This window comes from Ursus maritimus, unplaced genomic scaffold (assembly GCF_017311325.1).
Source record: "Ursus maritimus isolate PB19 unplaced genomic scaffold, ASM1731132v1 scaffold_16, whole genome shotgun sequence".
Lineage (NCBI taxonomy): Eukaryota > Metazoa > Chordata > Mammalia > Carnivora > Ursidae > Ursus > Ursus maritimus.
The window spans coordinates 29,275,347-29,299,463 of record NW_024424008.1 but is presented as its reverse complement, the minus strand read 5'-3'; the positions used below and the strand labels follow the sequence as shown (position 1 = coordinate 29,299,463).

At 35.5% G+C, this 24,117-nt stretch overlaps 1 protein-coding gene across 1 annotated transcript in view; it reads right to left on the bottom strand.

Moving 5' to 3' along the window:
• The window catches only part of SESN3 (sestrin 3), a 74,422-nt gene that overhangs the window by 49,526 nt on the left and 779 nt on the right, over positions 1–24,117 (bottom strand). The gene's annotated exons all lie outside the window — the stretch shown is intronic.

Genomic DNA, 24,117 nt, shown 5'->3' with positions numbered 1-24,117 from the left:
GGGAGACAGTAGAAAGAAGGTAAAGTTTTCAATATTCTGGCCCTCACCTAGCTTTCCAATGTTTGTTTTCCGAGTGGTCCTGACATGAACACTGCTTCAACCACTCTGATCTGCTGACTCCCAAACACTCCTTTGCATATTTCTGTACCTCTGTTCCTTTGTCCTTGAACCTCGACATGGAACGCCACATCCCTTCTTCATATTACAGTGTTGCTAACTCATCTCCTCAGGCCCAACTCAGTTCCTACATTCTCTATACTGAGTCATTCAACAGTTTGTACCCTCTTCTGGGTTCTCGCTTACATGATACCTGATTATACCTTTATATGGCCTTATCTTTTATTTCACTAACTTAATTCTAAGCATAATTCCATCTTACTTGATAATAAATTCAAATCTGTGCTCAACAAATGTTGACTGATCACATAATATCTCTATATATTACTGAGACTACTACACATTTAATGATATTAAGTAGCTGTTTGGGGGCAATAACCACCTTAAACAAACTTTTTAAAAGATTTTATTCATTTACCTGAGAGAAAGAGCAACCACAAGCTGGGGGAGAAGCAGAGGGAGAAACAGACTCCCCGCTGAGCAGGGAGCCAGGTGCAGGGCTCTACACGGGGCTCTACCCCAGGACCCCAAGATCATGGCCTGAGCCAAAGGCAGACGTCCAACTGACTGAGCCACCCAGGCACCCCCTGCCTTAAACAATTATTATCATCTTGGACTCATACTAGTCCTAAGACACACACGTGCACACACACACACACACACACACAATTACAACTGAATAGAATCATCCCACATCCAAACATTTTGAATTTGTTTGGGCAACAAAATTCTCAGAGTGTAGTTTTGGTTGAAAGAGCTATAATTATGTTACAATTAAAATACATGAAAGTTATCTTCTAATTATCAAAAAGACTGTCTTTAATTTGTTATTCTCCTGATATCACCTCCCATTTTCCAGATTAGCTTCTATACAGATGCTATTCACATACCTTTCTCTTCTTTAACATTCTGTGTAACTAATTTAACTTAACTAAAGACAGCTTCTTCTTCAGGCCTCAGTGTTAGTATACGAAATCCCTAAGTTTTTAGTCAACTCAAAGATGAGAGAGGCGCCTGGGTGGCTCAGTTTGTAAAGTGTCTTGCCTCGGCTCAGGTCATGATCTTAGGGTCCTGGGATGGAGCCCCACTTCTCTCTCCCTATGCCTCTCCCCCTGCTTGTGCTCTCTCTCTCTCAAATAAATTAAATTAATAAAATCTTATAGATATACTATATAATTTACATATTTTTAACAGAATGACTTTCAGTTTAAATTTATCTAAAAACCTTTTCAATGATCTACACTCTATGTTCTGTATAAATGATCCAGTTGAGAAGACATACCCTGCTCCAAAAAAATTTTTAAATAAAACAATCCATTTCTTGTAAGGATTCATGTTGCTTTATAAGATTAAAAATCTTTATAATCTATTATTGTAAGTGATTTTTCAATGTCCTCACAAAATGATGTATGGACTTGTTTTCAGATATTTCTATTAAGAAATGTATTGTAGAATTTTAGCTTCACCAGTAAGGGTTACTAGGCCTCAATATATTAGTGAGTCTTAATTTTCCATAATTTATTTTTTAGGGAGTTTGTACAATCCAACAGGTCTTCAAATACAGCTATTTCTTCACTAGACTGCAATCTCCAAAAAAATACATTGTTCTCTTCTCAATTTAGAGTCATATGATCATCAGTATGCCAAACATGTATACAGCTATCAGAGTTCATGGGTTGGCTACTAGGTCAGGATGCCTCATTCAAATGGCTAGTTCGTGCTGGCTATTGGCTGGGGTGCCATGGTTCTCCTCCACATGGGCTGCTTTTGCTTCCTCCAACTATGGCGGCAAGGTTCCAAAAAACCCCACAACCAGCGGGCAAAGGCTGAAGCTGCAGATCTTCCCATGAGTTTTTATTGATATCTCTTCAAAGCCTAATTTATTTTCGAGAGCAAAGACTTTGTTTTCTTAGTTGTACCCCCGACTATCTTTGTTCCAAGATGAGTGTATTAGGGTGGGAATGACCCAGTTCCTTGGGCACAATTATGAGTGATACCAAGACCTAAAGACTAAGTTCACAAAGACAAAGTACACTTCCAAACCAACAGAACTTGATTCAAAAACTAATCAAATGGTGATTTGATTAGAAGTGAACTTAGCAAAGTTAAGTCACTCTTACCCATCATGTAAATAAAGTTATTTTTAATAAGTCTGAATAGATATGTGATTATTTAAGCAGAATTTAGTTGGTAAATATTTGTAAATACTTTTAACATATCAAACAGACTTCTGCATTTCAGATAGCCAATAATTTCTTTTGTATTTTGTTAATGCTATTTGATTTTTTTAATAATAATTTTCTATTATGTTATGTTAGTCACCATACAGCATATCCTTAGTTTTTGATGTAATGTTCTATGATTCATTATTTGTGTATAACACCCAGTGCACCATGCAATATGTGTCCTCCTTAATACCCATCACGGGCCTAGCCCAGTCCCCCACACCCCTCCTCTCTGAAGCCCTCAGTTTGAAACAAATGAAAATTTCAAATAAGGATGCCATATAGAACAGAGGCCGTAGCTTAATTTCACTGATAAGAACTGAAATAACATTTATTTCTATAGTGGCAAAACACAAAATACAGATTTCTAAGTCTTGAATGGCAATATTCTACAATGTTATAAGGTTATGGTGTCCTTCTCCACAAAATCTAACAAACTTTTTTCCCCCAGAAAATGTGTTTTTTTTCAAATTTAGAGAACAAGATGATCATATTTTTTTTATTACAAAAGGATAAACAAGTGTTTCAAAAATACACATTTCCCCAGAGAAAAAGGATACATTATAACAGTAATACCATAGCATCCAAGCAGCGGGTAAATATTTAACCTCTTCAAGCCTCAATTTATTTTTTCATAAAGTGGAGATGGTATCTCAACTGAGTAAGATTGTTACAAGGATTGAATGAGATAAGGTACGAAGAAAAAGCTTAGTACTGGGTCAGGAATATAGTGGGCCCAAAATGAAAAGCAGCCCTACATTCAAATTTTAGATAGAATTTCTGACAAGATTTACTAAATCCCCTATATTCTGGACTGTGTTTCCCCGAAACCTTCGTTAAGAAATGAATTAACTTATTGTTAGTACTATACCCCCCCACACCCACCTTTGAATTACAAAGCAGTGGAAAGAGGATGATGGGAGATCCGATGGAAGGCTTCACACCGGAGGAGGCTGGGTGGAGCTCAGAACACTGGCACACTGAGGTAGAGGGCAGATGCTTGAGGTAGGAGTGTGTGTGTGAGATATTCCTAGGTAGCTCAGGTCAGATGGGTGCACTTTTCTGAATTTACCTCGTGTTTCTCACAGATGAAATTGCACGAAGCAAATGCAGAATTACCATTATGCTCAAATCATTCCTTTACACAACAATTGGAACAGATTTGCCCAAGTGTTACAGCAGAACGGACAGCATGCTGCATTCTACCACTACCTCACTTAAATGCAGCTCTTCTTAAGACAGAAAGGAAGACTAAAGACATTTATTATTATTATCCCACTATACCAAACTCAAGACTCTTGAATACATACAAGTTAAATTGTTTCATGGAAAAAAAGTTAACTTGACAAAGTTCGCAGACTAGATGAAGGGAGAGAAATTCAAATGTGGAAAATCTGCTTTCAATCATGTCATACAGTTTATTATAAATAACACTCTATAAATAAATACTTGTCTTTCTTATATCAAAGATCTGGCCCTATTTTAAAAACATAACAAAACAGTTAATTTAGGCAATTTATAGCTAGAGTTGCATTATTTGAAAACCAGATTCACAGAAAAAGATAACCAATTTCATTAAGAAAATTGAGATGCCCTGGTATCATTAGAGTAAAAAAATAGGATTTGTATCTTAGATAATAATCAATTACTTCCTGGTGTGTAGATAAAGTATGTTTGTGAAGCAGTAGGGACAAATCAAGTTTGCAAATTCTAAAGTTGTAATCAAGCATACCAGCAAAATTTCTATCAACCAAAAGACATTCTATATATTTATTAAGAATATAACTTACTCACAGAAACACTAGCCTTTAGAAATGAAGACCAGTAGACCTTTCCCTCTATGATAGATGGAGTAAGATCCAAATTATCTATTATTCTGTTTCAAAGGCTCTTAGAAGAGGTAAACAGAAACTATCGCCTCTCTTGGTAAGAACTAGGTCTTGCCACTCTCAGTCAAGAAATGCAAATGTATCTAACTGTATTAGAGTTTACCGACTTATAAAAGGAAATGAAATAAAATCATCAAAGCAATTAGATGAAAACTCGGCAACTAGTGATAAAAACACTAAGTTACTTCATTTCTACATTCTTTTCTGTTCTTTTTGGATACTAAGAATTTCTATCTAGGTTGAGGGAAAACAAACATATAAGAAAATCATTGAGGGTATGGTGGTCATAGTTTTAAGCAAGTTACCTTGTGTACCTGATATCCTCATCCATGAAATGGTGATAATAGCACCCACCTCAAAGGGTAGTATGGGGCAAAGCCTAAAATTAAGGCTCAATATTATGTGCTGCCTTGACATCTAATATAATAAGGAGGATCTCAAATAATCTAACTACAAATTCCCATTCTCACACTGTTCATGTGGATAAGGTCCCCAGGCCAAACAACCCTCCTTACCACATGGACCAGGTGCAATTCCTGCTTATCCCCAAGTAGCAAGTTTCAATTCCCCACCATACATGGAATTATTCAAACAAGCCAATCACAGATTCCCACAGGAACCAGGGGGTATCTCAACCTCTTGATATGACAAAGCCTCCCACCCACAGCCCTTGGTTGTTTACTCCTAAGTGCAAACTCCATGGGGCCCTGTGTGGTGTTCAGTGTTTTCTTCCCCTGGACTGAGAGTGTATAGAACAAACTGCTGATGTCATCTGTCCTGTGTTGGGTGTTGTGTGTCTGGCCATCCCCATGACTCAAAGTTGGGGATCTCTCCCTCACCAATGGGGTAAATAGGAAGCTATTAAAACAAGCAGTGAGAATAATTATAGGAGTGAATACCTGTAAACCTCCTAAAACAGTGTCACATTATCAACTACATATCTGCTATTATTAGAATTAGTCAACACTGAGTTCACAATGCACAATGTAACTAGTCAAAACATTTAAACGTTATCTAACAAGCTAAAGGAAGATTGATAGAATAGACTAGATTTATGAAACTATTAATTGGCTCACAGTAGTCCCTTAATTCAAAATTTTGCTCATCAAATGTTCCAGACAATTAAAAATGGAAAACAGAATTGCAAATATAGCCACTTAAGTAAGAAACACTCATTAACACAATAACTGGTTATAGATACTCTTTAATGAGTAGATGATCATTTTCAAGAGTTAAAATCTAGACTGAAAAAAATATAAAAAAAAGTCACCAAGACCACATCAACTCTGCCTTGAAAATTAAAAAGGTATTTAATATTTAACTAGTCTTTTCCACACACTGTATTTAGATGATTGACATTTTATTCATGCCCTCATGATCATTAAGGCAACAATCGATGAATATCTATAAAAAGCCAAAATAATATGTTTTCCATTTTTACCTCCTTTCATAGGTATTTAGAAAATATATTTCTCTCCAACCACACAGTAAGCTCTCTAAAACAGGTCATATTCTGTATGCCCTTTTATTCATCAAAAATGCTGGAATGTAAATATCAATTAACTGTAAATTAAATTATTTCAGGGGCACCTGGGTGGCTCAGTCAGTTAAGCATCTGGCTCTTGACTTCAGTTTAGGTCATGATCTCAAGGTCCTGAGATGGAGCCCTGAGTCTGGCTCCTGCTCATCAGGGAGTCTGCTTGAGATTCTCTCTCTCTCTCCCTCTGTCCTCTCCCTTTTGGCACACACCCTCTCATTCTTTCTCTTAAATAAATAAATAAATGTTAAAAAAATATTTCATAAAATAACCATCATCTATACTCAGGTCCTAATAAGTATCACCTCTAGATTAATATATAGTGTTCAAATTAAATATTTGATAAATACCTGGAATTTATACAAGTCGTCTTATCTACCATATAGCATAAAAGTAGAGCAATACAACAGCAGCCATCTTTTGAATTCAAATTAAAGAGAAAAAAACTAAATTTCTGTTTAAATACTAATAAGTACAACAGGTTCCTAAAGAGAAATCCTGGAATGATGCATATGATAACAGAAAGGAAACTGCTATCCAGATAGCTACAATACCTTCATTCATTTCCAGATTGTATGCATTGATGTCTACACATTTGAGTCCTTATTAACCACCTACACACACATTATTATTCCCTTGGCAATTTACCCACAACTACTATGGATATCTATTAAATCTATGAGCTTTTGTTTTTGTCTCAATGGGCCTTTAATTTACCATCTCATTTGGATTTACTCTCTGCACTGAAATTATTTGTTCTACTTATTTCAAAACAGTAATAGCTCTTAAAATTTTTATGAAATACACGTTTATTGTGGAAACAAACAAAAGACCATAACAGGAAGTAAATGATAAAAATAATTTCTAGCAATCCCATCACCCGGGAATTGATATTACTAATTTTGGAGTCCATCCTTCTTTTTTTTTTAATTAATTAATTTATTTTAGAGAATGAGAGAGCGGGTGTGAGTGGGGTGGGGAGAGACAGAAGGAGAGGGAGAGAATCTCAAACAGACTCCCCGCTGAGCATGGAGCCCAACGTGGGACTTGATCCCAGGACCCTGAGATCATGACCTGAACTGAAATCAAGAGTCAGATGACCAACTGACTGAGCCACCCAGTCTCCCCTGACGTCTACCCTTCTATGTCTCTTTATCTTTTTAAAAATGAAAATGGATATGAAGTCATATCCTTTAAGAAAAGAAACCCAGCCTTTTCTACTCAATAACCTATTATGGAAAATACATTCACTATTCACTTCAATACATAGATCTAATCCCAAGAGTAGTCCAGTATACCACTGCCTTTATGTCACATTTTGGTTTAATTGATTCCCTTATTAAGAGTAACCTCAGACTATTAAGCATTTACTGATGATATTTAAAGGTAAGAGATGATTCAACTGGAAATGAACCCTTACTGAGATAAGGCTTAGTTGTGAAAGGAAATAAATATAGAAAAGACAAAAAATTACAAATGATAATGTGGTTTTATTCTTTAGCCCCTACCAAACAGCACTCTCATGGACCTTTACAGGAGGCTAGGTGGCCCAACAGTGAGAACCAAAGTTTGGTCTCTTAAGTGTGTGTGGATGTAAGAAGGAACAAGGAAGACAGGCAGGTTGCCAGTGGAGTCTCTTAAACAGAAGTGATCCGTAGACTCAAAATTATAGGAAGCAGTTAGGGGGAAAAAATAGGCATGAAGTGTTGCTTTTATTTTTAATCTTGTCATTGCTTCCAGTGTTTCCCAGAGAATTCTATTTAAATATAATCAAGAATGACCCATAATTTAGTATTTTTATTCTTTATGAGAATAAAATTACAACTAGAGCTAGGCAACCCTTTTTTTCTCAGGCAGAGGCCCCAATCCTAAACTTACATCTGAGCTGCTCAAGTCTTCCATTAATCTGAAGATAATAATTATCACTCATTAATTAAGGGAGGAATTGTTGTATAGCATTTTGAAATGCTCAGATGAAAAGCACTATGTAAAAAAACATGTTATGCTAGCTTCATCAGACACGCAGTAACTGACAGGAAATAGTCTCATACCTTACTTTTGCTGCACTGCTATTTTAGACCATGAAAATGCCTTTCTAAATTTCCTTTTTTATGAGTCTCAAAGTCAAAAGCTGACTGCCCATTGCCATGGAGACAGTTCTATTTAAGGTACTATATTAGTCCTTTCCTCACAGAAGGATAGAAAAGTGGTCAATAGAAAAGCATCACTCTCCATGGGTTAGAATTAAGTAATTACATATGCTTCTGGGGCAGTAAACACATAAATGGGAATTTAGGAGGGGGGGGCAATTTAATACAGTTCGTTATTTTTCCTGAGAAAGATCAACATAGGTTAGATTTTATCACTAAGCTAGAGACAATAAGAGAAACACTCCCATTACCTCCATATTATATGCAACCAAATAAGAAAATAAAATATTTCTATTTACTATCCTAGAGAGAACTGCAACTAGTCAAAACAATCTTTCCTTTCAAAGAGCAATCTTTAATCCTTTGGATTTATAGAGAGCCCACGTACAACAGACATTCCTTAAGTTGCCTTTGTGTTAATTTTCAGCCTTCCTGATTTGCTTTCTGACATTCCATTTGTAACTGAGGAGTAAGCTACTAGTACAGGTAAAAAGGATATCCATAATTTACATGTATGTTTAAATTTGTCTAAGAGACTCAAAACAAAACAAACAAAAACATTCCATCTTTCAATTCTAAGCCTGTCTTTAGGACAAATATTATCACTTCTCCTTCTATTAAAGAAAAAAAAATGTCCAAGATAATCTTCTTCATGAAAGTTTAAAACATCAATCTTCTGTGAAATAGAAATAATTTAAGATGGTGAGACCCATCAAAGTCTACCAATGTTGGTGCTAAAACACTATTTTTATGTAAACAAGCAATTCCAAAAGATATTTTCATTTAATTTCAGTAATAAAATAGCTTCTAAAACCCAACTCTCTTATTTTCCTTAAGCTAAAGTTCAGAATCTAGCCACAATAAAATAAGACATTATACTTCTTAAGGTGAGAACATGTTGTACCAGATGGTCTCAAATCTCTATTTTTTTAAACAGGCAAAGAAATCTTTCTGATTCTAGAGCTGGTACTACCTTTATTCTCTATAAAGAGTAGGGATTTCGTATTGATTTAATTTGAAACAATCTCCTCTTTTTACGGTAGTTTTCAAACAACTGATAATGCATTCTGGAAATAAAATGGACACACACAATTTTGATTTGTAGAAGCATCTGGTTAATAACCACAGACCAGTGGTTCTCGATACTTATGAGTGCATCAGGATCAATGGGAGGGGTTGTTAAAATACAGATGGGAAGGCCTCACCTCCAAAATTTCTGATTCAGCAGAGCTGGGCTGGGGCCCCAAATAGTGCATTTCTAACAAACTCCCAGGTGATGCTGATGTTGCTGCTTCTGGGACCACACTTCAAGAACCACGGTCTAAGACATTAAATAAGCTTATTAACTTATAAGATTGTTATTCTATTAATAAATCACTTCAATCTTTCCCCAAAGGAACCATTTTAAATAAAACAATAGCTTCAGTTTCAGGGGTGGGGGTGGGGGAGGAATGGTCAATCCTAGCAATTTGGAAAGGATATTAATTCAATCAAAACCAAGTTAATTCCTAAAACTTGTTATCCAGTGGTTAGGCAGCTGCTGGGGTTACAATGACATTCAGGAAAACCAACCCTTGACCAACAGAAAATGGCTGTGTCTCCTGTGGATTCAATTGGCCTTGAAGAGCAACTATCCACCATAAACTTGTGCAGAGGAACTTAGCATCTGAATGTGAATTTTTCTTAGAAATAAGTGTAAACCAATTATGCATTACATGTGTTCCAGAAAAGGTATGTATCATGTTTCTGGGAGTCCAATCTAGCTTTCCCACTGACTTACATTTTATTTTAGAAATCCTTTATCTTGAATTGATTGATCTACAACTGACAGCACATTGCAGTTTACTTCTCAAGTGCTCTACGGCTCTGTCAAATAGTTAATTATCCATAAACACTAAAATGCATTAAAGTGACTATAAAGATAGAATAAAGGGAAACAGACTTTTTTAATAACAATATACTCCTCTACTATTTTATGGGCATGAAATGCATACCTGTCACTGACAAAGTGATGGGCAAGCTAGAAGTACTGGTGGACAAACTACTTTATTCTCATGACATCAGAGTACCTTTCATAAATGGTAACACTGTGCTTTATTAAGAGCTAAAATTGTTAAATGCATAGTCATGACAGGTTCAAACCTCAGTGGCACTCTAAAACAAAAGATGTAACACCTGGTAGCACATTGACAGTAGGATTCTGAGTGAGTTTTTTACTCAGTTTTTAAAAAAATTCAACTGTTTCTATAAATATCTGAAGTTAAATGGTGTTATCATCAAGGTACTCATTAATTATCAATTCTTTCCATTTGCCATTGTGACAAACATGTTCTCTGCAATAGCTTTAATAAAGACCGTTAGTAAAGGAAACAAAAGAAAAACACATAGATGTACTTACCTTTAAAAGCTCCGTCAATTAAAAGTAAAGTATTTTCCACGAATAGTTGCATTTACATCACAGGATTTGTTTTTTAAAAACAAAGTGTACCAATCCTAAAATTTATGTGGAATCACAAAAGATCCCGAACAGCCAAAGCAATCTTGAGGAAAAGAGGAAAGATCACACTCCCTGATTTCATATATTACAAAGCTATAGTAATCAAAATAGTATAGTATTGGCATAAAAACAGATACATAGATCAATGGAACAAAAAAGAGAGCCCAGAAATAAACCCAAGCATAAATGGTCAATTAATTTACGACAAAGGAGGCAAGAACAATCTCTTCAATAATTGATGCTGGGAAAACTGGACAGCCACATACAAAAGAATGAAACTGGACCACTATCTTAACCCATACACAAAAATTGACTCAAACTGGATTAAAGACTTGAATGTAAAACCAGAAGCCATGTAACTCCATGAAGAAAACAATGGTGGTAAGCTCCTTGACATCATTCTTGGTGGTATTTTTTTTTTTTCATCTGACTCCAAAGGCAAGGGCAACAAGAGTAAAAATAAACAAGTGGGACTACATAAAACTAAAAAGCTTCTGCACAGAAAAAGGAAACCATCAACAAAATAAAAGGGCAACCTACTGAATGGGAGAAAATATTTGCAAATCATGTATCTGAGAAGGGGTTAATATAGAAAATATATAAAGAACTAGTACAATAACAAAACCCCCCAAACAATCCAATTTAAAAAATGAGCAGAGGATCTAAATAGACATTTTCCCAAAGACATCCAGATAGCCAATAGGCACATGAAAAGATGCTCAACATCACTCATCATCAGGGAAATGCAAAACAAAACCACCATGAGATAGCACCTCACACCTGTCAGAATAGCTATCATCAAAAGGACAAGAAATAACAAGTGTCGGTAAGGATGTGAAGAAAAGGGAGCCCTTGTATATTGCTGGTGGGAATGTAAATTGATACAGCTACTATGGAGGACAGTTTGGAGGCCCCTCAAAAAATGAAAAGTAGAACTATCATATGATCCAGAAATTCCACTTCTGGGTATTTATCGTAAGGGAACAAGACTAATCTAAAAAGATATATGCACCTCTGTTCACTGCAGCATTATTTACATCAGCCAAGACAAGGACACAACCTAAATGCCCATTGACGATGAATGGACAAAGAAGATGTGGTATATATACACAATGGAATACCACTCAGCCATGAAAAGGACTGAAAACTTGTCATTTGCAACACAGATAGACCTTGAGGGCATTATGCTATGTGAAATAAGTCAGACAGAGAAAGACAAATACTGTACGGTTTTAGTTACCTGTGGAAATCTAAAAATATAAATAAACACACAAAACAAAATCAAACTCATAGATACAGAGACTAGACTGGTGGAGAGGGGAGATATAGAGGACAAGAAGGTGGAGGGGTGGGCAAAATTGGTGAAGGGGATCAAGAGGCACAAATTTCCAACTATAAAATAAATAAGTAGTGGGGATGTAATATACAGCATGGTGACTACAGTCAATGATATAGCAAAACTGAAAGTTGCTAAGAAAGTAAATCTTAAAAGTGCTCATCACAAGAGCTTTGTATGGTGTCAGGTGGTAACTAGACTTATTGTGGTGATTGTTTTGCAATGTATATAAATGTCTAATCATTATGCCGCACACCTGAAACTAATACAATGTATATCAATTGTACTTAAAAAACAAAACAAAACCAAGTGCATCAGATTGGTGATTACTTCATACCAAAAAAGAGAACAAGATAAGCACAATCGTCCATATCAACACTTGAGTTATGTACATTTAATTCTTCTATATATAATCATAATAATATGCAGTCATAGCAAGAGTTGGTCAAAAGAACTCCCTACCAGATCTAGCATGAAGCACACAATATTAAAATTCATAGCTGTCAATCTTCACTTCAGTGAAAAGTCTGACTGAATGAGTAGGGCCTGAATCCTGCACTCTGCACTGGCGGTGTCATTGCTCCGGACATCATCAGAACTCAACCATGGAAGACACCATATACTGATACTTTCACAAACGTGCAACCCTGGAAAATGGTGCCATTTATATTCGCTGACTAAACACGAGGTGTGAAATGTTTAAAGCTCTTCGTCTTAAAAAGTATCCTGAATAATTAATGATTTTCCATTTTTGAATTACTGACAGCCGTCACTTCTGCTCACCAGAGGAGGGGTTTGTTTCCACTGGATTACCCTCCCCTCACACACACTGCCCATCCCAGCACTCAGGTATTTCTGCATTCAGGTACTAGCCTTGTCAGCTCTGGAGTACGTGTTTGTTTCACTCACCATAGGACACAGTTCTTGAGCGCTACCATGTTAATGTCGGTGGAGGAAAGTAGTTAGGGAATTAGGACCTCAGTAGAATAAGAGAATGAGTTCAACACTTTAAAATTCACTTACTATGCTTGTTGCATTGCCTATCTGTAGTCATAAGAAATGTCTAAGGGACTATCCTATATTCTCCTCACTCAAGACCTCAAAGACAGACCTCCGAAATCCTAACATGGGGTCTCTGACCAGCACACAGAATACAGACTCTTAAGTAACTAGTTTTGCACTATGGTCTATCAATCCAAACCATTCATAAAAGTTAGGTTTTGCAAAACTCCCAAAATGTAACTGTAATTAAAATGCAAAGTTTTGTAATACATAGTGGTTTTTCTATTAAAAATCAAACAAGGTGTGACAAGGGGTTACCTCAAAAGAGGTAAAAAAGCACTCTGTGTTTATGAATGCTTGATGGCCTGACAAATGTGCTTTCAAGGATATTTAGTATCTAAAGATTTAATTTAAAAGTTTTACTTTGGATATATCCAAATTAGTACCTATCCAGGTAGTAAAGACAGGTCATTCTAATTAGATGTTTTTATAAATGCGGTGTTTATTAATAGTTGGCTTTGGATTAATTTTGTACACCAATAAAAGTTTAGTTAGAGTGATACAGGAATGTTTTTTTTAAATAGGTACTATACTATCTAAATGTTAGTAGTGAGCAGGCATAATTCAGAAAGGTCACCTAACCTAGGCCTCTGATGCCAAATTCCTTGCACTGTCCTCTACATCAGGAGGTCAGCTAACTAGACTGCTGGCTATGTCCAGCCTGCTGTCTCTTTTTTTTACTGCCTGGGCTTTAAATTTTTAAGTAATTGGAAAAAACCCAAAAGCATATTCATGACATGTGAAAATAATATAAAATTAAAACTCAGTGTCCACAAACAAAGTTTTATTGGAACAAAGCCACATCCATTCTTAAGTGTTCTTTTATGCAAGAGACCTACTTAGTATTTAGTGCCCTTAAAAATGAGGGAAAATATATGTTTAGGCAAATAAGAATGCAAAAACAATTCTTTTTTTAAATAAAAATATACACATCTCCATTTTATGCTTATTCTTTCTGAATTGTCTATGGCTGGTTTTGCCATCCAAGGACAGAGTTGAGTGGTTGTCACACAGATAACTACTTAGGCCTCATTATAGGCCTGCAAAACCTAAAGTACTCACTATGTAGTCCTTTGCAGAAAAAATTTGCCAAAGACTACTCTATACTATCTGTCAAATGAGGGGCATAATCTTGAAGTTCTCTTTATGAGATCCAGATGTAGGTTCTAACTCATCACCCAGCTTAGCCAAGAACGCTGATGTCCTCACTGACTGTGCTTTGAGCACCTAACAGGTAGGAGCATTTGAGGTCTGCTATATAAAAGAATGACAGATATTCATATAGTATGTGAGTGGATTATAAATGTTAACGGCCTTTACGTTTCTTGCCTGTTTAAGAGTATGAAGGCCATGAAGTAGTAACATTGAGATATAGAATAAGCATAAAATGGCAACATATATATTTTTACCAAAAAAGAGAATTGTTTCTACATTCTTATTTGCCTAAACATGTATTTTCCCCCATTTTTAAGGGAACGAAATACTAAGTAGGTCTCTTGCATAAAAGAACATTTATGAATTCATGCTAGTCTTCGGTATTCAACAATGAACTTTGCCTAAAGAATATTAAAACCTAGACCTTGTGGTTATCTAAATAGCTACCCAATATAAAACAATAGCTTACAAGATTATTAACTATATAGGTCATACTCTATTAAAAAAATAAAACTACAATGCAAATAGATATTCTACACCCCACCTGAGATTTCACTAAGTTCAACTGATATATTATACAAAAAGGTTTATATAAAAGAATTTGAGTATTACTTGGGGTTTAATGCTGAGGTACCTTCAGCTTAGGTGATTTTTGTTTTAATCCCTTTTTGGTGGAGTAAATTTGCTGGGTGTGCTTTCTTTTATTAATTTATACCAAAAAAAAAAAATAAGATACACAAGTTAAATCCCTAATTTCATATAAGAAGGAAACTTTCTGAGGAATTAAAAAAATTTTTTTCATTTATATTACCTTAAAGACAAAATGAAAGTAAAAAATACCCCACCCAGCTTAAAACTCACCGTGCTGGGCCAGAGCCTTGGTAAGTAAGTACAAAGCACACTAGGATAAGCCAGCTTGATGCTGGGCCCTTGGTTATCCCAACACCTCACTATCACCCAATTTTTATCCCCTCTTCATTTTAACTCTTACTTGAATATTGGATAGAACTGCATTCACGGAATTTTCCTATTAGACACAATAAACAAACATCATCTCAGAGTGAACATACTGCAAAAATATTTTTTGTCAAAATCATTTACCCTTTTCAGTGTTAAGTATGCAAGTTAGGAAAGCTCTCCAGAGAAGCAGTTACTTAGATGTCGGAATGTAATTTCCCCTGGAGACAATGTTATACCTAGTGGTTAGGTTTCCAAGCTAATCAGTAAATGCCTATTGAATATAACTGTAATATTAATAGTACTTAACTAGATATCTTACTGTGTTTCTATGGAAAGACTCTCAAGAGTTCTAATTTACAAATAGCAGAGCCACATCCTCCCACAAACTCCTCTCCCCAACATAAACGCTTTTTAACACTGGTAACTCCTCTGTAAGTCTTCTGTAGATATTGCATACAAAATGTAGGTGGGGGGGCCAGTGGCTGGACACCAATCTTCGGATCTGTGCTTCCTTTTAGCATCATCTTTGCCTTATCACAAAAAGCCAAAATGAATGGTGGAAATGAACATTCATGCTATATTTATCTTCATAAGTAACTCTTTTTTACTGCAAAATATTACTAAAAATTGAGAACATTTCTTAGAGGCCCTATTTAAGAAATAAAACACTTAAACTCAAAATGTTCTAGACAATGTCTTCTGTCAGATACATGTCAGCAGTATTGAGTGAATCAACATTACTGAAGTAATGAATGACTGATTGGCAAAAGAAATGGGTCAAAGTTTGCTGGAAAATTAGGAAAAATATATCCTGGGATTAGGAAGAAAGATCACATAAGTAACAACAGACATAGATAAAAGAGCTAACTGGATAGGTCAAAACTGTCAATGAGAACCTCAATTTGTTTTTCAATTGATTTAATCTTTTCAAGAAATGTGCATTTCTAATATAAAGTAGAAAATATCTGAATTTGAAATCCCTCTTATTAATCTCTTGAGTAATCAAGTCCTATTACGTTTCATTAATTTCATATTTTGTAAAAGTTGTTCCATAAAGAAAACGGGGATTGTAAGGAAATTCGGTGATTCTATCTGTGTAAGGAGCCAGGCTTTGGAGTTAGACCTAGTTTCAAATCCTGAGTCTGCCACCTATTGGTACTGTAACCTTAAACAAGTAACTAAAGCTCTGTGAGCCCTAATCTCTTCATCCATAAAATGTAATAATTCTTTATAGGTTCATTTTGATGATTAAATGTGATACATATGCAGGAATTAAGTATTTGGCAGTCTATGGTACATATGCAGTATTCATAAGAAGCTAGTATCGTTACTGATATTATAAAATGTGCTTCAAAACTAAGAGTTATGATCTCAGGTAATTACAATAATCTTCCACAAAATCCAGCTTTAGTTAGCCAGGAGGTTAATTTCAACCTTCTCAATATTTGGCCTATAACTGGAAAGAGAGATTTCATTTCTTCAAGCAGCTTGTTTTTGCAATAGAGGGAAATGTAAAAATAAAATATGTACCTAGAAATGAGAACATATACCTCCATTACAAGTAGCTGTTAATTAGGAGAAAAAATAAGTCTCACTCAAATGTCTATTTTATACTTTAAGAAATCTCTGGTGCAAGAAATAATACAGCCCTAAATCAACCATTTTTATACTTGGTCATACTTATTCATATATGGTATGTTCAATACATTCTTCATGCAATGTAAGGTAAAATGCCTGTTACTCCCTATTGGAAGTTTTGAGCAACAAAAAGCAAGGTTATTCAAACCCACTGTTAAATACCCCATAATATTCATGTGTCCCTCAGGGGGCAGTCAATATCCTGGCCCATGGACCAAAAAGTGACTCACTTCTGGGTGGATCTAAAAAGTAAAGGCTAACTAAGGGGGCAGTCCAGGCCTAGGAACAATTCTCTGGTTCAGTTACCAAGGGAGTGCCTGCTGGCCAAGGGGATCACAGCTGGCTTGGGAGATTTCCAAAATAAAGGACTTGGGGGAAGTGTAAGAGGGAAAGTCTTAGCCAGAATAATATGTGAAAAGAACCTTAAGAGGTGGCCTACAGAGAATCTTGGAAGTTTGAAGTTATGTCCTTAGTACTCCAAAACTGCCATCCCTTACAGAACACTAGCACATTCCAGGAGGTAGAGCATATGTCCATATTAAAGCAATGGCCATCTTACATTTCTGAGAAGGAACAATAGCGAAGGCCAGTGTCTTGACCCTCTTAGTGAACTGACATTCTTGCTCCCTATCAGAACTCTCTCCAAAACATAGCAGGATATTTCACTGAAACATTCCCATGGCCACAAAGATGGTAAAGTCATGTTTACCACTGAACTTCTCAAAGTGTTCCTTATAGAGAACAAAATCTGACTGTAAAGAACAGACATACCAGTCAAATATCAAATCTATTTTGGAAAATGAGAGAAGTTTTTCATTTTATCAGATTATATTGTATCCAATACAAGTACACTGCCAATATTTATAAGAGCAATAAATTTTTTTAAAAGATTTTATTTATTTATTTGACAGAGAGAGAGACAGCCAGCGAGAGAGGGAACACAAGCAGGGGGAGTGGGAGAGGAAGAAGCAGGCTCATAGCGGAGGAGCCTGATGTGAGGCTCGATCCCATAACGCCGGGATCACGCCCTGAGCCGAAGGCAGACGCTTAACCGCTGTGCCAGCCAGGTGCCCCAAGAGCAATAAATTTTTAAATCAGAATTCTAATTTTGCTAAAAATAACTTTCTGTTAACCAGATTCCAAATAAGAGGAAACCTAGCAGGGGAAGATATATGTAAATAATTGTTAATTATAGTTTAATATGATAAGTGTGATAAATGCAGTCTATTTGGGTAGAAGAGCAGTCCTGAGGAAATAGGGAGAAGGAAAATGGTTTACAGATTAGGAGATGCTTTTGAGATGTCACAAGTTTTGAAGATTTTTGAAAGACAAATAGGAATTCTACATGCTAACTATAGATTTGGATGGTATGGATATATATTTTTAAATAGTTTATACTGCATCTACTTACACATTTAAGGTAACTGTGTGGGACATATCACTAATCATTTGGCTTTGCCATGTATTTACTGTATATGGCGAATCCTACCTCCTCCCCCATCCCTGCCCCCCACCACAGTGATATCTTAGGGATAGTCTAGATACTGGTAGTCATTTATAGGTCTCACCAGATCTGATCAAATAGATCCTTATGCCCATGCCTTCAACACCACATTGAACTGCAGGTAGCGGTCTGTCGTAGCTTGTGTGGACAGGGTAACTGCATCCCCTACACACAAAATAGAAAACGCCCTCTGTCTTTGAGGATTGCAGTATTTAGGGACTCCCACATTCAAAGCTGTCCTATCTCATGTCTACAGTGGTGGTTTTCTTTTTCTTTATTCTACCAGCGCTTGTTATCAGCAGTCTACAGTGATACTTCTCTGATTCTTTCTTGTCTCTTCTTCTTCTGTTGCTTCTCCCACATGTCTCAGCTTTCAAGAAAAAAGGCTAACCTGGCTGCTCAGAGCCTTTCCTTTTCAACCAAGAACCAACCAATTAGAGCACAATGGACATAATCTTTGGATCTGACCATTCTTTATTGCATAGTACTTAGGAGAATATTCCCTCAGAGCCAAAGAGATGTGTTTTTCCCCTCCTTGGTTTCTACCAGGTAAGGGTATGCTCACAAACAGTAAAGATCATTTCTAGTTAGCCTAACTCCTACTGTGATAGTAGAGAAGCTTATAGGGTGTCACTGAAAAGGTGCTAGGCAGCCTCTGCAAGTGATCCTCACTCAGAATAGAGGTGATTGGGTCGGCCTTATCTACATTTTCTGTGAGTGGTATTTGCCTTTTGTTTTCCCCATAGACTCCTGAGAATTACATTTACATGTACCATACTTTTATAGGAACTCCGGCTCAGCAGTTCTCAAACATTCTGGTCTTGGAACTCCTTCACACTCAAAAATTATGGAGGAACCTGAAGAGCTTTTGTTTGTGTACAGGTTACAACTGTCAATATTTACTGTATTAGAAATTCAAACTGAGAAAATGTTAAATGTTAATTCACTTAAAATAATAAATCCATTCCATGTTAACATAAGGCACGTATTTTTATGAAAATAATTTTATTTTCCAAAACAAAAAAACAGTGAGCAGAGTGACATTTATGTTTTGCAAATCTCCTTAGTGTCTGTTTAATAGAAGACAGCTGAATTTCATATCTGATTCTGTATTCAATCTGTTGCGATGTTTTGATTGAAGTATGTGAGGAAAATCTGGCCTCGCACACATAAGAAGTTGGGAAATGAAAGAGTTAACTGTGACTATTCTTCTTTGATAGCACACCAAAACTCCACAAGCAGAGCTTCCTAATGGTTAGTTACAATGTGGAATTGGAAACCCTATCAGGAAACTTAACTTTCTATACCCTATTATATTAAAACCTATTTGCCTAGCTTGCACTTTTAATAGATCTTTTACCCATGTAGGATTTTGATAAACATTTGCTCAAAAATGAGACAAGTGATCCCGAAAATTGAAGAACCACTGAAAACATTCATTGCCAGTAAGAGAGAGAATGGTCAGATGGAGAGTTTTGGGGACCTCCAGCCATTCACAGATGCTGAAGCTTGAAGTGAGGCTATTCCCTGGCAGCTTCAATACTGCAGGGGACCGTAAGAATATAGTTTTATTACAGAAGCAGTTCTAAGAATTAAGTGGACTTTTTACTAGCTGTATGATAGAGGTCACGGCACTTAAATTTCTTTCTAAGAATCAACTGAGATAATGTGAAAGCGCTCTAAAAATTGTGAAAGTCTAGACAAACTTAAGTTATAACCCAATACTTTCAAAAGGAAAGAAAGGGATGGAGATGGGGAGAAAAGATTAAGACACCTTTACTCCCATAACTCTTCTCCTAAATTAGAATTATTAATTCTTTGCTTTACCTTAGATCTCCCCAACTTCTATTAAATATAGTCATCTTTGACTCAGTCTTTTCCAACTAAATACTACTTTCCCTCATCTACTGAAGTGTCGAAAAGGCAATTTCATTTTATTTAATTATTGGAAAAAATGAAAGCAATGCATGGGGTTACTATGCAAGAGGGGGAGGAGTAGGTAAAATAGAAATATGCCAATTGAAAATCAGTATGTTGATCATTCTAACCGAAGCATAGTATCTTTACCTCTCATTTATAGACAATAATTAAAAAGGACAGAAAAGTGAAGACTAACCAAATTACTCAGTATGTACTGAAATATATTGCTAAAACTCACAAAGAACTACAGTAACCTGGGAAAATAAATAGGCTCATGTTTTTCTTATATTTATAAGTTATACCTTATGGTTTACAAAGCACTTTAACACACATTACCTCTCTCGAGCTATGCAGCAACCTCTAAGTCAAACAGAAATTATCTACATTTTACAGAGAAACCTAGGCTTCAAGTAAATTAACTAAATTGCCGCAAATTAAAAGACCTACCAGAGACCTACCAAATTAAAAGACCTATCAGAGACCATGAGCACATCCAGTGGCTTCCAGCATCACTACATTAGCAGTTATGTTTTGGCAATTTACTTATTTGGTGATGGGAAGGTGGGAGAAGCAACAGAATCCCTTTAACAAATGAAATTTTAATTGGACCCAAACTACGCAACATATAAATACACAAAACAATGATTTTAATGTGTTTTAGCTATAAAGTAACAATTACTGTTAACAATAAGTTTGTTAACAAGTAAAAATATAACATGAGTAGATACGTGGGGGAAGGATTTTTTTTTGAAGGCCAAAGCCTTCATAATCAATGACCATCTTTCTTATTATCAATATCACATTAACAAAAAAGTTCAAATACATTTACGAAGGTAGCAGAACAAGTTTTATTCCATGGCCTGCACAAGAGTAATCTTGCAACAAAGGATAACTTTTAAAACAATTTGTTAAAATTTGGTAAAACATATTTTTAGGTAGCTGTATTTTTAAGTTATAACTTAATTTTAATTGTACTTAAAAATTTAATCCAACTCATCTATTTTGAACACTGAAGCATTTTAGGGCTCCCTAAAAAGCAGTTTGAAAACCTCTGTATAATTGTTTGCTATCATAAATTCACAGCTTGATCTCTGCCTAGTTCACTTAAGATAAAATAAGTAAAAAACTCGTTTTGACAATCAAAAAAATACATTTAAGAAACCTAATTAACCAAGAGTATAGCTACGAAAATCAGTCAAAGCAATTACATTCTACATTCTATTGATTGAACCTTATAAAATTGCTATTAATTGACAATTTTAATTATAAAAGTGAGGTTCATATGGTTCAATTTAATATTTCCTATTTTATTTTTGCAGTCTTTTCACTTAAAAACTCACCAAAAAGTTGCCAAAATAAGTGATTATATAAACAAAGTGGAAAAATGCAGTAACCAACAAAGATCTATCACTAGAACTAACTAAACACATTAATAATTTTTAAATGTTCAATGTTCTAACTTACAGTGCAGTTTTATTCACTTCAGCAGCACTGGCTGCTCCATACTCAAAGAACATCATAATCTGCCCCCTTTCATTCATCAGAAGATAAGTGGACTGACAGTTACCTACCTTTCTTAATGCAGTTTGGTACTCCACTTTGAAATTTGTCTGGTTGTCACCGGAATTTCTTCAAGTAACATGTATTTTACTTCAAAACTCATTAACTTTTCCAAAGTAAGTGGAAGCATTTCCTCTTTTATTAAAAACTTTATTAAATTATTTCATTGATAACAGAACAAGTTAGACTTAGTAGGAGTTATAGATGTGAGGACAGTTTTTGTTTGTTCATTCATCTGTTTCCCTGTATGGGAAATATATTCTTTTTACTAACCTAGGATACCAAATTAGGTATATTCAATTTTTAAAGAAATCTTTCTATTTTAGAATACACTGAATCAAAATTGTAAAGGCACTTCAAATAATGAATGTGACTCTCATGCAATACATAACTCAATTTTCAGACATCAGGTTAAACCAAGTTATTTCATTTGAAGGTGAATCCAGTTCCTTTTGAAGCCCCCCCCCCACAAATTCAACACATTGCAACAAATTAAGCTACTTAAAGAAAAAGGCTTCATGCCACATAAAAGGTGACTCTTTCCCCATCATTAATGAGGATTATAACAGCAAAGAGTAATTCACACTGGGTGTGCATGAGTTTCATTCTTCATTATGAACTGAACTAAAATTTAAAATGCTATGACTCACTTGGTTATTACTGAACACTTTATTAAGTGGAAAACACAAGATAAATCCAAAGAATCACATTTTTTAGAGTTACAGATGAATTTTAAAGGTATATACTTTCTATCAAAAAGAAAATCATCTTTATTAGAAATAAACTCTTACATGCTATTTTTAGAATGATGAAGAATTTAAAATGCTAAACACTTGGTATCTTTTAAGAGCACTTAAGAATAGCACTCTTTAAAAGCCACAAATGTTGCCAAGTCATGTCATAACTGGCTCAAACAATCCCATTTCCATCTAAAGTTATTTCATGCTACTGCATGAATCAGTATTAAATACCTTGGAGTTACTAAAAACTGGAATATTGGCAGAGGTACATAGCAATTACAAAATATGAAAATGGTGAATATCTATTTTCCATATACCTCTTTTAACAATGACTAGAAATGAGGATGTTCCTTCTAGGTAAATAGAAATAGTTTCTTAAAAGCTAAGAGAAAGATATAAAGAATGCCAGCAAAGAGTGATGGATCCATGGCCATGGTTCTCTTAAAAGAAAAACTAGATTTTGAAGCCTAATATCACCTCCAAACATTTTATTAAGCCTACCAAACTGACAGAGCTATTAAAAAAAAAGTCAAAGTCAATATACTTCCTTTGCTCCTTATTCAATTAAAAAAACAAAAAACAAAAAAACCCCAACTAGCTGTAATTTTAACCAGGCTTGAGTTTAATCAAATGTGTCCCAAGCAACAATTTTTTCATGTTAAAGACATAACTTACCACTTTTGAAGTCAGGAAATAATAGTAATATTTTTTTTTAAAGCTAGGTTCAGATGACATCTGACCCTGAAGTGAAAGAGTTAACATTCCACTAAGCTGATCTGCACTTCTGATCCATTACATTTCTCACAAGCTGCCCTACAATGAGCTGAGCAAGTATCAACTGTAATTTGATCCCAGAGTTTATGGAAAAAAAAATAACTGCACATACTCAACATGCACATTTAATAAAAATCTGTTTCAAGAGAAACATATCCAATAAACACAATTTAAGGCATATTTAACTGTTCGATTAACTTCAAATCTGCAATCCCTTTGCTTTCTTCACACTCTCAAATAAAATAGTGGGGGGGAAAAAGCAGCAGCCCTACTGCAGGGAAAAGAGGCTTGAAAAACAACTTTGATTGGCACTTGGCCTGACCCACAGAGGAAGAAAAACAGTTTTTGGACAAAGAGCGCAAATATTTGAGCTTGCTTACTTACAGGCTTTCTTTCTATTTTTAATATATAAATAACAACTCCAATTGCACTGTATTTAGAGAAATTGACTAAAAACGGTGCCGTATTCATCTTAGTCTTTCAGTCCCAATGCATTTGCACAGCTCAGCAATTTTAATTCATTTGTACTGGACAAACAGAAGCACCTCGACTACTGTTTCCACTTAATGAAATGTAAAAATACAGTTTGGAGAAAAATAAACTGATTATAATATTACCCAGTAGAGGCTGTTAAAAGTCTGATTAAAAGCTTTTCTCGGTCTAAAGCGACATCTTTTCATTCCCCTCCCCCACCCCTTAACGGAGTGATTAAGCCAAGTAAGCTAAACAATTCTGGAGTAAACTTTCTATCAGTCACTCGGGGAAGCAATAAGCTGATTGTACGTCTGATTTTTCTGGACCTACACGGGGCGGAGGGGGGGTGCTAAGGAGTGATAACCCACGTCCACCTCCGTCTCCTCCTCCCCCAACCCCAGAGGAACTGTAAGGTCGAATAGCATTTCTCATGGGCATAAAGTTCAAGCTGCTTTACCAGTTTCTTTCAAGACTGAACTACAGACACAAGACTGCCGTCAAATGAATGTAAAAAGGGGTGTTAAGGGAGAGCGCGCAAGGAAGGCAGAAGCGACCGAATAAACAATAACCCCCCCCCCC